Source organism: Protopterus annectens, chromosome 7.part0 (assembly GCF_019279795.1).
Source record: "Protopterus annectens isolate FY-2018-M chromosome 7.part0, PAN1.0, whole genome shotgun sequence".
In the NCBI taxonomy this organism is placed as follows: domain Eukaryota; kingdom Metazoa; phylum Chordata; order Ceratodontiformes; family Protopteridae; genus Protopterus; species Protopterus annectens.
The window spans coordinates 250,521,937-250,535,520 of record NC_056739.1 but is presented as its reverse complement, the minus strand read 5'-3'; positions in this window follow the sequence as shown (position 1 = coordinate 250,535,520).

The following is a 13,584-nucleotide window of genomic DNA, read 5'->3' as shown; positions in this document are numbered from 1 at the left end:
TACATGCATATTGGACAGATGGACAGGGTGTCATGCCCTCTGTAGCCCACTGATATTACCCCATAGTTATTATCAGTGGCCAATATGCAGTATACTACCCACATATTGGCTGTTGCCTAGGCATGTGTGTGTGTATGAGACATGGGTTGAGAGTGTGCTCTGGGGTTACTAACTGTGATTGCCTGGCCTTGATGTCACATGTATGGGTATGGCTTTGCATCACAGCCTCTCAGCTATTTCACATCTGTTATCCCTGTACAGTGGACATTGTGATATACAGTAGGGCCACCATATAAGGCATATGCAAAGCCAGCTACACATTGGCCACAGGTGTCACACACTCACACCCACCTCCACAGAGGATATGAGTTACAAACACACACACCCATCATGTGAACACCTACCTAACTAGTTTATTACACTACAGCACTATACAGTTATAGTACATGTCATAGAGATTACTGGAGTACTCCTTCCCCAAAGCTGTATATCACATTGGATGACATCAGCAGGCTTGCCAAAGTAAGACATTTGAATTGTAGTGAGCGCGAATAGCCTAACCTGCATTGCTCCCTACACAGGGGCACACACACAAAACATCCACAACTGACATGTGTGTGTATAGAACCCTAATGGAGGTCTATATCACACTACAGCATGGAGCTGTTATAGGATGCACCACAGGGATTACTAGAAAGCCACTTCCCCAAAGGTGTATTTCACAATGAATGACATCAGCAGGATTGCCAAAGTAGGCCATTTGAAATGTACTGCGTGTGACTAGCCTAAAATGCATTGCTCCATACACAGACATTGTAACACACACAAAACATCAAAAACCGCCATGGGTGGGGATGGAACCCTAATACAGTTCTAAATCACACTACAGTAGTAGGCAGTTATGGCACGCACTACAGAGACTACTGGGCTACATTTTTCTCAGAGGTGTAATTCTAGGTGGGTGACATCAGCAGCCTTGCCAAAGTTGAGCATATGAATTGTAGGGAGTGTGAGTACCCTAAAAAGCATTGCTCTCTACACAAACAGAGTCAAACAGACACACACTTGCCATGTCAGGAATTAGAACATCTACCTAACTACTTTATCACACTACAGCAGTACGCAGTTACAAGATGCACTACAACTTTCCCAGAGGTGTATTTCTAGGTGGATGACATCAGCAGCCTTGCCAAAGTAGAGTATATGACCTGTAGGCAGTGTGTGTACCCTAAAAAGCATTGCTGTCTACACAGACAGACAGACAGACACACGTGCCATGTCTGGGATTTGAACACCTACCTAATTACTTTATCACACTACAGCAGTTACAAGACACACTACAGAGATTACTGGGCTACAACCTTCCCACAGGTGTATTTCTAGGTGGATGACATCAGCAGCCTTGCCAAAGTTGAGTATATAACCTGTAGGCAGTGTCAGTACCCTAAAAAGCATTGCTCTCTACACAGACAGACACACACACTTATCATGTCTAGGATTAGAACACCTATCTAATTAATTTATCACACGACAGCAGTACACAGTTACAGGACACACTATAGAGATCACTGGGCTACAATCTTCCCAGGGGTGTATATCTAGGTGGATGACATCAGCAGCCTTGCTAAAGTTGAACATTTGAATAGTTGGGAGTGTGACTACCCTAAAACGCATTGTTCTCTACACAGTCAGACAGACATGCACATAAACACACAGTTGCCATGTCTGGGATTAGAACTCCTACCTAATGGGTTTATCTCACTATAGCAGTCTGCAGTTATGGGACACGCAACAGAGATTACTGAGCTACAGTTCTCCCAAAGGTGTATTTCACAATGGATGACCTCAGCAGGCTTGTCATAGTAGGGCTATGGGGAGGACAGTGTGTGTGCATTGGCCATAACCCATTCATCTAGGGGCTGACACGCCACATGCGGGCACACACAGGGTCATATTTCACAGGTATGTGTATACAGCTACTAGATGACTACTTCCTTGTACAGTAATGTTGCACAGCTGGCACATGCACCACATAGTCTGTACTGCTGACAGATACTGGTGTCTAGTATCTGCAGTGAGTGATATCTGCACCTCATGTGTTTGAGGCCCTTTGGCTGTGTGCTGGGTGGGGCGGGCCTGGATGGTTCCTTGTCACAGTCAACCTCTTCCACACATCTATGTCTGTCTACCTTTGGCTTATTATAGTGTGTTGTCCTTACATATATCTCTGTATTCCTATCCACTGTGTGTGCAAGGCATGAGTGGTGCATACTGACTAGTGTCTGCACTAACAACTGCGACTGCCAGATATGTCTGGTCCACTGGTGTTTGCAGACATGGCCTTCATGTGTTTAAGTGTGTGAGCATGCCCAGTATGACCTTTCAGTATGTTGTTGTCTGACATTGCCTTTATTTCTCTAAGTGTGTGAGCATTCTCAGTATGGCCATCTGTATTGCATGTGTGGATCAAGTCCAGGTAGTTTGCACTGCAGTGCTGACCTTTGTGTTGTACACTGACAGGTAGCATGCTGTCTCTGCAGGGTATCCATCAATCATTTGTCATTGACTGTTACTACATTTCTGAATAGCAGGGGGACACACTTGACTGTTTCTACATTTCTACACAGGTTTGGGGGGGGCACACCTGACTGTTACTATATTTCTATGTAGGATGGAGGGGCACACCTGACTATTTATACATTTCTACACAGGATTGGAGGAGGCACACCTGACTGTTACTATATTTCTATGTAGGATGGGGGGGCACACCTGACTATTTCTACATTTCTACACAGGATTGGAGGGGGCACACCTGACTGTTACTATATTTCTATGTAGGATGGGGAAGGGCACACCTGACTATTTCTGCATTTCTACACAGGATTTGGGGGAGCACATCTGACTGTTACTATATGTCTATGTAAGATGGGGGGGCACACCTGTCACTTGTACACATTTGCTAGGACTGTAGTGGTATGTTGGGTACTCCATTTCAGTCTGTAGTCTTACCTATCATGCTGGCTAGAGACATGCCAGTGTACTACAGATCTTAGCTTTTAATTACCTACATATTAGTTTCTGACTTCCCACCTTCAGAACTGACATCCCACTGCCTGGCCTGCTGTAGTCTGTCTGTGTAGGCTGGGAGGGAGGTTACCCATAGGCCTCATTCAGAGGCCATAGCACAGCATTTGTTTATGTTGGTCTACACCTGTCATGCTGGCTGTGACTGTTGTTGGGTATGTGACCCCCCCCCCAACTGGCATGTGTGAGTCACCTACCTTGTAGGTGTCCCAGTATTGAGGGTGGTGCTGCAGGGCTGCCTATATCAAATGCACATAGTACACTCTCTGCACATGGTTATGCACAGGTAGTGTAAAATTTGGCATCCCTTTTACTGTATGTGAGAGTCGGAGAGAGGTGTTATTCCCTGGGTCCCTCCCATGTCAGTGTATGTGCTGTGCTTTGCCTCACTGCCAAGGTCAGGGCATACTGGGCATGCCTCCTTCTGCCTACTAGGGCAGGCTCAGGTTGTTCATCCTCCGAGTAACTCTGTGCCTGTGCAGGCTTTGGCAATGGTGGGGGGCTGTGTGGCCCTGCCCCATGCTGTTCCTGCTGCAGCTGTCTCTGCAAGATCATATTGTGTAGCATGGTACATACAAGGACAATTTGGGTACATATAGCTGGTGAGTACTGCAAGGCTCCACCAGATGTGTCCAGGCACCAGAACCATGACTTGAGCATCCCAAACACACGCTCTATTATGATTCTTGTTTTGTGCATGTGCCTCATTATGGAGCTCTTGTTCTGGTATGTGTGCATTTCTGATGGGTGTCATTAGCCACGGCTACAGTGTGTATCCACCATCCCCCACTAGGTGACCATGTGGGATGTCCCCATTGGCAAATCTCTGGTACAGCAGCATCAAATGCCAGATGTGGGAGTCGTGATAGCTTCCAGGGCAGCCAGCACACGTGTTCATTATTATGCCCTGGGCATCACACACAACCTGGCAGTTGATGGAGGGAAAGCCCTTGCGGTTGATGTAGACCCTACCCCGCTCACCTGGTGGTGCTTTGATGCATATGTGTGTGCAGTCTATTGCACCCACTATGTCAGGGTACTCTGCTATTTGGTGGAAGAGATGCATATTGCTGGCCAACACCTCACGGGTGTTGAGGAAATATATGTGCTCAACGACATGTGCTGATATGGCATCCAGGAACTGGTGGAGTACCCTGGATGCTGATGCCTGTGAAATCTGCATAATATCCCCAGTTAGCCTTTGGAAGGTACCTGTAGCTAGTATTCTTAGGCCTACACATACCTTGGTATCCACTGGGATGGGCTCCCCTCTGTTAGTTCTGTGTGTCAGGCGTGGCTGGTACAGCTCAACAATTTGCTGTAGGAGGTCCCTGTCCACCCTATAGTGCTCCACTATCTCCGGCTCATGTAGCCCTTGGTAGGTTACCCTGGGTCTGTACACTCTTCTCCGTCTCCTCACTGTAGGTTGCTTGGCAGCATTCACATCCTCACCACCCTCAGCCTCTTTCACAAGTTGTATGATAGCTATTGCAGCCCCTAACATTTTGCTGTTGTGAGTGTTAAAAGTTCCCCGCTTGTTTACACTGGTGGTGTAGAGTGTGGGAAAAACCAGAGGGGAACATGTTTGCTTAGTTTATAGTAGTGTTCTGGGCTGGGGTGGTCTGCTGCCTGTGTAATCGGCTGATTCTGATACATTTCACCTGCCAGCTAAGCTAGTTCTCCTAGATTACCTTCCTACTGCTGTTTTCCCTTCCCATTGCCTTCCTGTTTAAGCCCGGGGGTGCACCGTCCAAATGGAGTGCTCAAATGTGCACACTGCTGCTATTTCCAGGTTTAACCTCTTTTTTCTTCCTGTAAATCCCAGTGCATGGCATGCACACCCACTTAGGCTTTGTGAAGAGTGCTAAGCAGGTTTAGACACACCCCCTAACTTAGCTATGCTAAGCTATGAGCAAGCCCGAACCACAGGGCTCCAATCCGCTTACAGTATGCCTGACACACAACCCCCATGATGTCACCTAACACCTAGGCTTGCACCAGGCTATTCCTACTTTTACACTGTTGGGACCTGACTCACATGCTGGGGAAAACTGTGATCCACTATCCTTCCCCTCATTTGCATAGGATTGCCTGCTAATGCATAGTTACATGTCTCCCACTGAGCCTCCTCCCTTAGCCACCACTACTCACTGGCCAGATTGTCTTCTGCCTGCCATTAACTTGCAATGCAGAATACTGATTTTAGTTAGAATGCTTATTTTAGGTTTATTTTATTATTTTCCCCCGATCCCATTTGTGCGTCGCTGCCCTACGCTTAAACGTCCGAGATCGACTAAAAAAAATAATAGTTGATTTTTTATTTTTTAAACTGTTTGCAATGCCAATGGCCTTATTTTAGGCCATTGGCATGCTTACTACATGATATGCACCCTTTATTTGGAGGTGTCATAACTCCGTTTTGGATTTTGTAGAAATGTGCTTGGTTACTAACCGAGTACATTTCTACAGATTGCACTAGTCTTGCACGGACTGTTGCAAGCTCCTGGATTGCAAAATTACATCATTTGCATGGATTTCACCTGCAAATGGGGTGATTTGCATACCAGGGCTTAGTCCATGCAAGATTAGTGCAGGAGCACTCACACACGCCCCTGCAGGCTATTCCTGGATTGCATGGTAGACATATTGCCTACTTGAGCTCCTGCACCAGTCTTGCACTCTGTGCAAGCTTTTGAGAATCCAGGGGTGTGATGATGTTGTATGGAGGTTATCATAATAAATACAAAGATTAATGATGTGTAAATATATTGTGGAAATGAAGTGTAATATCTGTAATAAAACTGAAACAGTAAAATCTGTTTTATTACAGTATGAATGAACACAATCTTTTTGGAATAACACTAAAGATATTTGGAAAAAAACAGGGTTTAGGAAATATATCAATAGATATGTCTTGTTATATGTACTTTTGGAATTTTCGGTAAAAAAAAAAAAAAAGAAACTGATTATGCATTTTTCATGCATTTAGAAACTTTAGATAGCTCTTTGTGCACAATTATTATGAAATAAGTGGGTTTTTTTTAAATGATGTACTGGCAAGGTATGAATGGTTATAAGACTCACTTGCCTTGGAAATATATAAGGCTATGAATCTATAAGAAATGAAGCAGTTGCTATGGACAAAATGATGGATAGGTTGAAAATGAAAAAAAAAATGTGTGTGTGTGTGTGTGTGTATGTATATATATATATATATATATATATATATATATATATATATATATATATATGGGAACACTTCACATAATCGAATGACTGAAATCTCAAATTTCATATGGTCGAGACCATATGATCGAGATTTTAGTAAATCGAATGTGTGTAGTGTTCAGAAATAAGACTTTACTTACCTTAATACATTACGTGCACACAGAGACAAGTATTGTTGTACGCTCTGTGTGTACGTAATGTTTTATTTGTTTTGCGGTGTTGGCTGGTAATGAGAAATCTCCCGTTTTGCGCTTCCGCATATAGCGCAAGACGGGAGATTTCCCATCTCCCCACTGTAGCGCGATCTTGGAGTTGGTATATTTAAGTAGGGGGGGTGGGGAGGCACAGCCCCCCGCATGGGAGGTGCAAAAAGTGAAGTTTGTGTTTTTTTTTTTTTTTTGATGGTTTCGCTTCAGAAGTTCGAGTTTCCGAAACTCGAGCTTTTGGTTTCGGTTATTTGCAGGTCGAGATTTTGGCAATTCGATCTTCTGAAGTGAATCCATATATATATATATATATATATATATATATATATATATATATAGCACCACAACTAAATACCAAACACTCACTCTACTGATGCCCAAAATCCCAAGAGCAAACACCCGAAACACTACAATACTGAAAAGCCAAACCCGTGAAATTCAAACTACTGAAAACTACACACAACATACACCACACACAGACATATACACACACCTTCCCCCAAAACACAAACACACAAACCTACCCTACAGACAAGCTTAAATGATCCACCAGTAAAAATAATTGCGTATATATATATATATATATATATATATATATATATATAGATATATATATATATATATATATATATATATATATGCAATTATTTTTACTGGTGGATCATTTAACTTAAATAAAGAGCCCCTACTGTTTTCAAAGTAGGAGAAACTCATGTGATATTCCTTTTAATATGGTGCACATCACTAAAGAACAGAATGAGCCAGAGGGCAGCTACATGAGTCTTTTTTAAAGAAACCTATTTAAAATAACAGAATTTGGTGAAAATACTCTTAACATTTTGGAGGAGGAACAAGAGACTCCAACACTAGTTAATTTAATGAATGAAATGTAGTGAAGCGATAATAATGAAATGTCTTGGGAAGTGGCCATTGCAAAAGATGGATAAGAAAATGCAGATACATCAGATGAAATGGTGTGTTTCAATGTGAACAGTATATCAGATGCAATGAAGGACCAGGAAGTGTGTTTCAAAGGCAAGGGATCTATTTCTCCACAACATTTGGTTTCAGATTTCAGATGTGGTTTCTGTAACATAAGAAAGGTAGAAGAAACAATTTCAGAATAAATAAACTGCCAGTTGGTACATATAACTACTAGAACTGTTTACCTGGGAAGGTATGATGTATTGGATAACACTATGAAGTATTCAGGTTTTGTGGTTATAGATACTTATTCACCTGAGGAATGAGTGTTGCTGCCTTGTAAGATTATTTGTTGGCTTTATTAAACATGTTTCTTAAACATGCTGTAGAGAAAAAATGAAATATTGTTCTTTTGGATCTTTGCTTATTCAAAAATGTATGATATGTACTTGATGTGCTTGAAGACACTATTACACAATATTTTCTGGTTTTATGTCACTCAGTATTTACTATTTCTAAGCTACTTAATGAAAGATCTTCATGAAAAGGGTTTGGGAATTACAGTGTTCCTTAAAGGAAGAAGAATAAAATGATGGTTTACAGCACATTCCAAGTGTCCTTAAAGATGGAATGCTAGAAGTTTGGTCAAAGATTCATATACTTATTTATTTTATGTGATGGTTCAACACTTTAAAGTAACGAATGCCTCAGAAGAATATGAATGCAGTATGATCAGTATGGCCATGTTCCTCAAAACTGTGAAGTGTTTTGCTAAAGGTCGAAACAAAATGCTCATGTTCTGTGCAGTGATGATATAATTAATTTGCTTGATAACAGATTGCTTCATAATCAGATTTACTTTATAAATGTCATGTCAACATTTGGTAAAAGAATTGCAATGGGTTGGGCCAGTCATAGATATTCATTATGTTGTACCTCTGGAAAATTAACAGCAGCAAAAAATCACAACTTACAGGTATACAGATTCCTCCAAGGCAGCAAAAACAATCAAAGGTAGAAAACATGCAGATAAATCTAAGCGCATGTCTTACAAATGTAAATCATCTCTGCTATTTTTAGTTTTCAGTTATGAGAAAGGCATACTGTGAAGGAGGCCACAGATCTTTCAGACCATAAAATGATTTGGTCATGTTCTGGTGATAATGATGACTTTGTGCCAGTAGAAGGAGGATTAAATACATTTATTTAGTTTTGTACTTATTTACATAGTTTTCATATTCTGAAGTATAATTTCTATTGAGATCAGAGTCTTTGCATGGTTGATAGCATATATATTAAAGCATTAGAACGTGTATATTGATTTTAACAAGGACTGTTTTTTGTAAGAAAGAAGCTTATCATGATTTATATACTAAATACAAGTATGTTTTAAGATCGGATTCATTTTTATTAAACAGAATGTAAAAATAACAGTATGGATATGCAGGATGCATTGGGGTGACAGACTTGTATAGTTATTGGGAGAAAAGAGGTTTCTCCCTTTTCACCTGATAAAAAAAGGCATGTAAATATTATATTATTGCTTAAGAATAATGATGGACAACTTTTAAAAGATAGAAGTTTCAATATCAGTAGAAGTATATTTGGAAACATTGTATATGGAAGTAAGATACCTGCAATATAATATATTATTATTATTATTATTATTATTATTTTACAAGAAAAACTGTGGTTACAAGTAATGATATCTAAATTGCAGAAAGCAATACTGAAGGGAAATAAAGATGTTATGCCAGGCCTGGGTGATGTAGGACATCATTTTTATAAGACTTTGAGGATGAAGAAAATAATACTTTTAAGTGCATTAAAGTACATTATGTTCCAATAGACACTAACTAACTGTCTAAAACAATGAAAATATAAAATGTATATAAGACAACTCTCAAACTCAAAAGGCAAGGATCACCTTTTCATGGCAAGATGTTTAAGAATAATACTAATGGAAACATACTCATTAAGCCCAGGATACATGTAAGCGGCAGTTCTTATCTGCCAAAACACCTCTTCCATCTCTAACTGGACTTGCCAAGGTCCTTAAATCAGTTTCAATATGTTTAAGAATGGCAAATTTAAAACTGTGCTCTGTATGTTCTATAATACGCCTGGACAGAGCATTAGTAGAGTCCTTCCTACTAATGGCGTAATAGTGCTCGTAAACGTGCTGCTTTAATTTCCTTTCGGTTTTCCCTATATAGAAAGCAGCGCATTTTTAATGTACTGATTTATACCTAATGGTCTTATTTTTAGGTAAAATATATAGGCAATTTTTATTGTATTGTTGATATAAAGTATAATGTTTACCCATGCTTTTAGATTTGCGCTATGTCGCTTTTAACAAAAATTGGGTCGTCACATTATAACTTGGTAGTGGATGACTTTTCTGTGAGGGTTTTTTTGAGAAAGTTTTTATGTGTTCGGGTTTAACTCTGGTTGTAGTTTTAAATGTTTTTTGAGTGTTTTGGCTAATTACTTAATTGGCCATTATCATGATTGTATATAAATACTTGGGTAAATGTCTTTGAACTTTGTCTGAGGAAGGAGAGATATTTTTCCCTCCGAAAGCGCTAATAAATTTGAGTTCAAGTTCATCTTTCAAGCTTGTGATTGCTCTTTTACAACCTCGCTTCTTTGTTTTTAAATAATTAAGGGGTTTAAACCATAATCAATACGAAGGGAAAATTTTTCAAAATCCAGAAAGGAGTGAAGCAGGGGTGTTCCTTGGGTACATCATCATTTGCTTTGACTGTAAAATGTGCTGCCTGTAATATGAACAGTTATATGCGGGAAACAAAACATATATATATATATATATATATATATATATATATATATATATATATATATAAACAATAGTGTTTCTGTGCCTAATATTTTTTGAGTTTTGTAGACTAGGTAGTTATTGTCAATGAAACAAAATGTGTGTGATAAGCAATGGATATTTTCCAGTTGTGCTCTCATATTAGCAGATTTAAATGCAAACTTAGCCAAAAGCAAAGGTTTTGGAGCTTCAGGCATGATAGGTAGAATCTAATTTAGAACACAGAAGTGTAACATTTTAGGTATTAGATTTGGTAAATAAATAATCTTTCAACAAAGATTGTCAATTTGTGAAAAAATGGTCCACTTTCACATGTGGAAAAATTCAGCTCATGCATTTTGTTTTGCTAGGGAAGTTAAATTGTATTGGGCTACTGTTTATGTGTTTAAAAATATTGGAAGCTAATCTGATGACTGTATACATCTTTGCTTTTGGGGGGGTTTGTGAAAATCCCATTAAAAGAGGAATGCTTTAAGTTATTTACAGTTTTATGTGATTATTCAGGCAGTAAGTCATAAACTATGATTTTTATGTTATGCATACAATGTATAAGAATTTTTTTGGAGTAGGTGCACAGAACTAAAACTAGGTCACACTAGCGCAGAACTGAAAAACTTTGCTGAAAATGACTGAATATGGAAACTCCAGTGTTCAAGTGTCAAGTAAAAAACTGTAGTAAAAATTATTATGGAGAATTTTTAGAGTCCCTCCTTGGAAGAGAGATTGCTGCAACATTAAGTTACGAACATTGTGGCTAGAAATAAGAGGTATAGACAATTTGTGGAATAAAAGGATTCTATAATAAGGCTTACTTTGGCTAACTTACAAGTTGAGGTGCTTATGAAATAATAAATAGATAATTAAAAGATGATGTATAGTGTGTAATACTAACAAAACTATGGAAAATTACTTTTTTCTATGTCACAGAGGTCAAAGATTTGGGAAATATTATTCAATGATCTGGAGCTCTATCCAAGCAACAGAGCTGATTTTAATGTATTTTATATGGACATTACAGTTATGTACATAAATGTAAATAAACTTGACTCCTATTCTTTTTAGGAAGTGCCATGATATCTATTACAGCTATATGAGCTACCACCAACTGCTGGAGATGAGACCTGCAAAGGATGGCATGCTTGGAGTGTAGTACCTCTTTATGTTCCACTGCTGTGTCAGCACTGAAAAGGTAATATGGGCAACCAGGGTGGGAATAGAAACCTCACCCTTCTGATCTTTCACTACCAATAATGAGTGTGCTTCCAGCTGATCCACCAATACTGTAATAAACCGTGTTGTGTTCCTACTAATCATTAATTTTGTAAATGTAGGAATAGGGCAGAGTTTTATAATTAAACCGGCCCCAACACATTTAGTGGGAGCTCTTCTATTTCAAATAATTTGAAATAAAATGTAAGCAATATGCCCCCCTCATTTACATGTTCACTATCACCAGTTCGATTCAGAATGTCAGCATCTCACCATTGGAAATGTTCTCATTTTAATAGCTTTTAATTAATCTACCACTTAAGTATTAGATATTTGGATTATATCTTTAAGGCTAATACAAACCATTTGCATAATGGTTAAGGTCTTCGCCTCCCATGCACAAGGTACAAAGTTTGATCCTGACCTTGAGCATTGCCCATTTGGAGTTTGCACATTCTCCCTGTGTCTCTGTTGGGTTTCTCCCACATCCAAAAAACATGCTGAGTGCTTCCATCTCAAACTCACCAATAAATGGAGCTGTGGGCAGTAGCACAGACTCTACATGGTGCCCTATAGGGGGAATAGTTATACAGAGCAACCGCTTTGTGCATCTACTGTGGTGCACAGTATCCCCAAGATATGAGAAAATGGATCATAGGCTACATGCAGTGGCAGGGCTAGTCACTAGATGGTGTAAAATATGGCTCTAGGTGATTCGGTCACATTGACTAATTTCATCAAAATGAGCAGGGGTAGTTACCAGTGATAAGTGGGTTGAGGACTTGGCCTACTCTGACCTACACCAGGGACCCTTGCTAATGGTGGGAGGTGAATATGTGCTCCTATTGGCCAGTGTGTGCCCAACATAAAGCCCAGCAGCCCTGGGTCAATAAGCTACTAGCCGGCCAGTGTCTAGTTGCCCAGCCTGGGTTATCTGGGATAGCTCTGTTGAGCAAAAGCTGGACATAAAACCAACCAACCTGCCAAATATGAACTGATAATTGCTATGCTTAATGTAGGTTCACTGACAGGACACAATTGGAAGTGGATGACATAATGAAGCAAAGGAGAATGGTTATCCTATGTATGCAACAGATGAGATGGAGGGGCAGTACAGCAAAGCCACTTGGCTTTGGATCCAAACTCTACTACTTGGGAGGGGGAGAGGCTATAAATAGTGTAGGAATTGTGGTGAGAGAGAAGCTTCAGAAGGCAGTGAGGTATATCATCAGAATTAATGACAGACTCATGGCAATCAGACTTCACTGCAATGATAGGGCAGTATTCATAATCTCAGCCTATGCCCCACAGCAGGGTTATGATAGTGAGGAAAATAGTGCATTCAGATAGCAGTTGCAGGACCTACTAGATAAAGCAGGACAACATGAATTGGTCTTGCTAATGGGTGACTTGAATGCACATATCAGGATAGACAGAAAAGGATAGGAGGACTACCTGGATCCACATGGGTGAGACAACAGGAATAAAGAAGGAGAAGCCATTCTAGACTTCTGTCTGGCAAATGGCTTGATAGTAGCCAACACATGGTTCAGAAAAAGTCACAAGATCACATATAAGAGTAGCCAACATGCAACTCAGGTAGACTTCCTCCTAGTAAGGAAAAGGCAATGAGGTAGAATCCATAATTGCAGAGACGTCCCCAGTGAAACAGTCAGCCTGCAGCATAAACCACTAGCTGTCACAATCAGCTGCAAGCAGTGGTCGGAGAAGGCTCTAAAGGTCAACAGAGACCAGGTTGAAGACCGGAAGTTGACTGGAGAGAAAATACAACAGTTCAAGGAATTACTCAGGGCACTAGCAACCCAAGAAGAAGACGAAATAGGTGGACTTGAACAAGAATGGCAGTGTATAAAAACAGCATTTGTTAGGACTACAGAAAAGATATGTGGCCGAGTTCAGGTATGGAAATAAGGTACATAAGGAAAGCTGGTGGTGGAATGTAGAAGTCCTTTCTGGAATAGCAGAGATATATACACATTTACCAAGGAAGCATGATAAATTGTTAGATGAAGAACTCTAGATTCGTTGTATCATATTTATGCACCATTGATGGAAGAGAAAAAAAATCAGAGG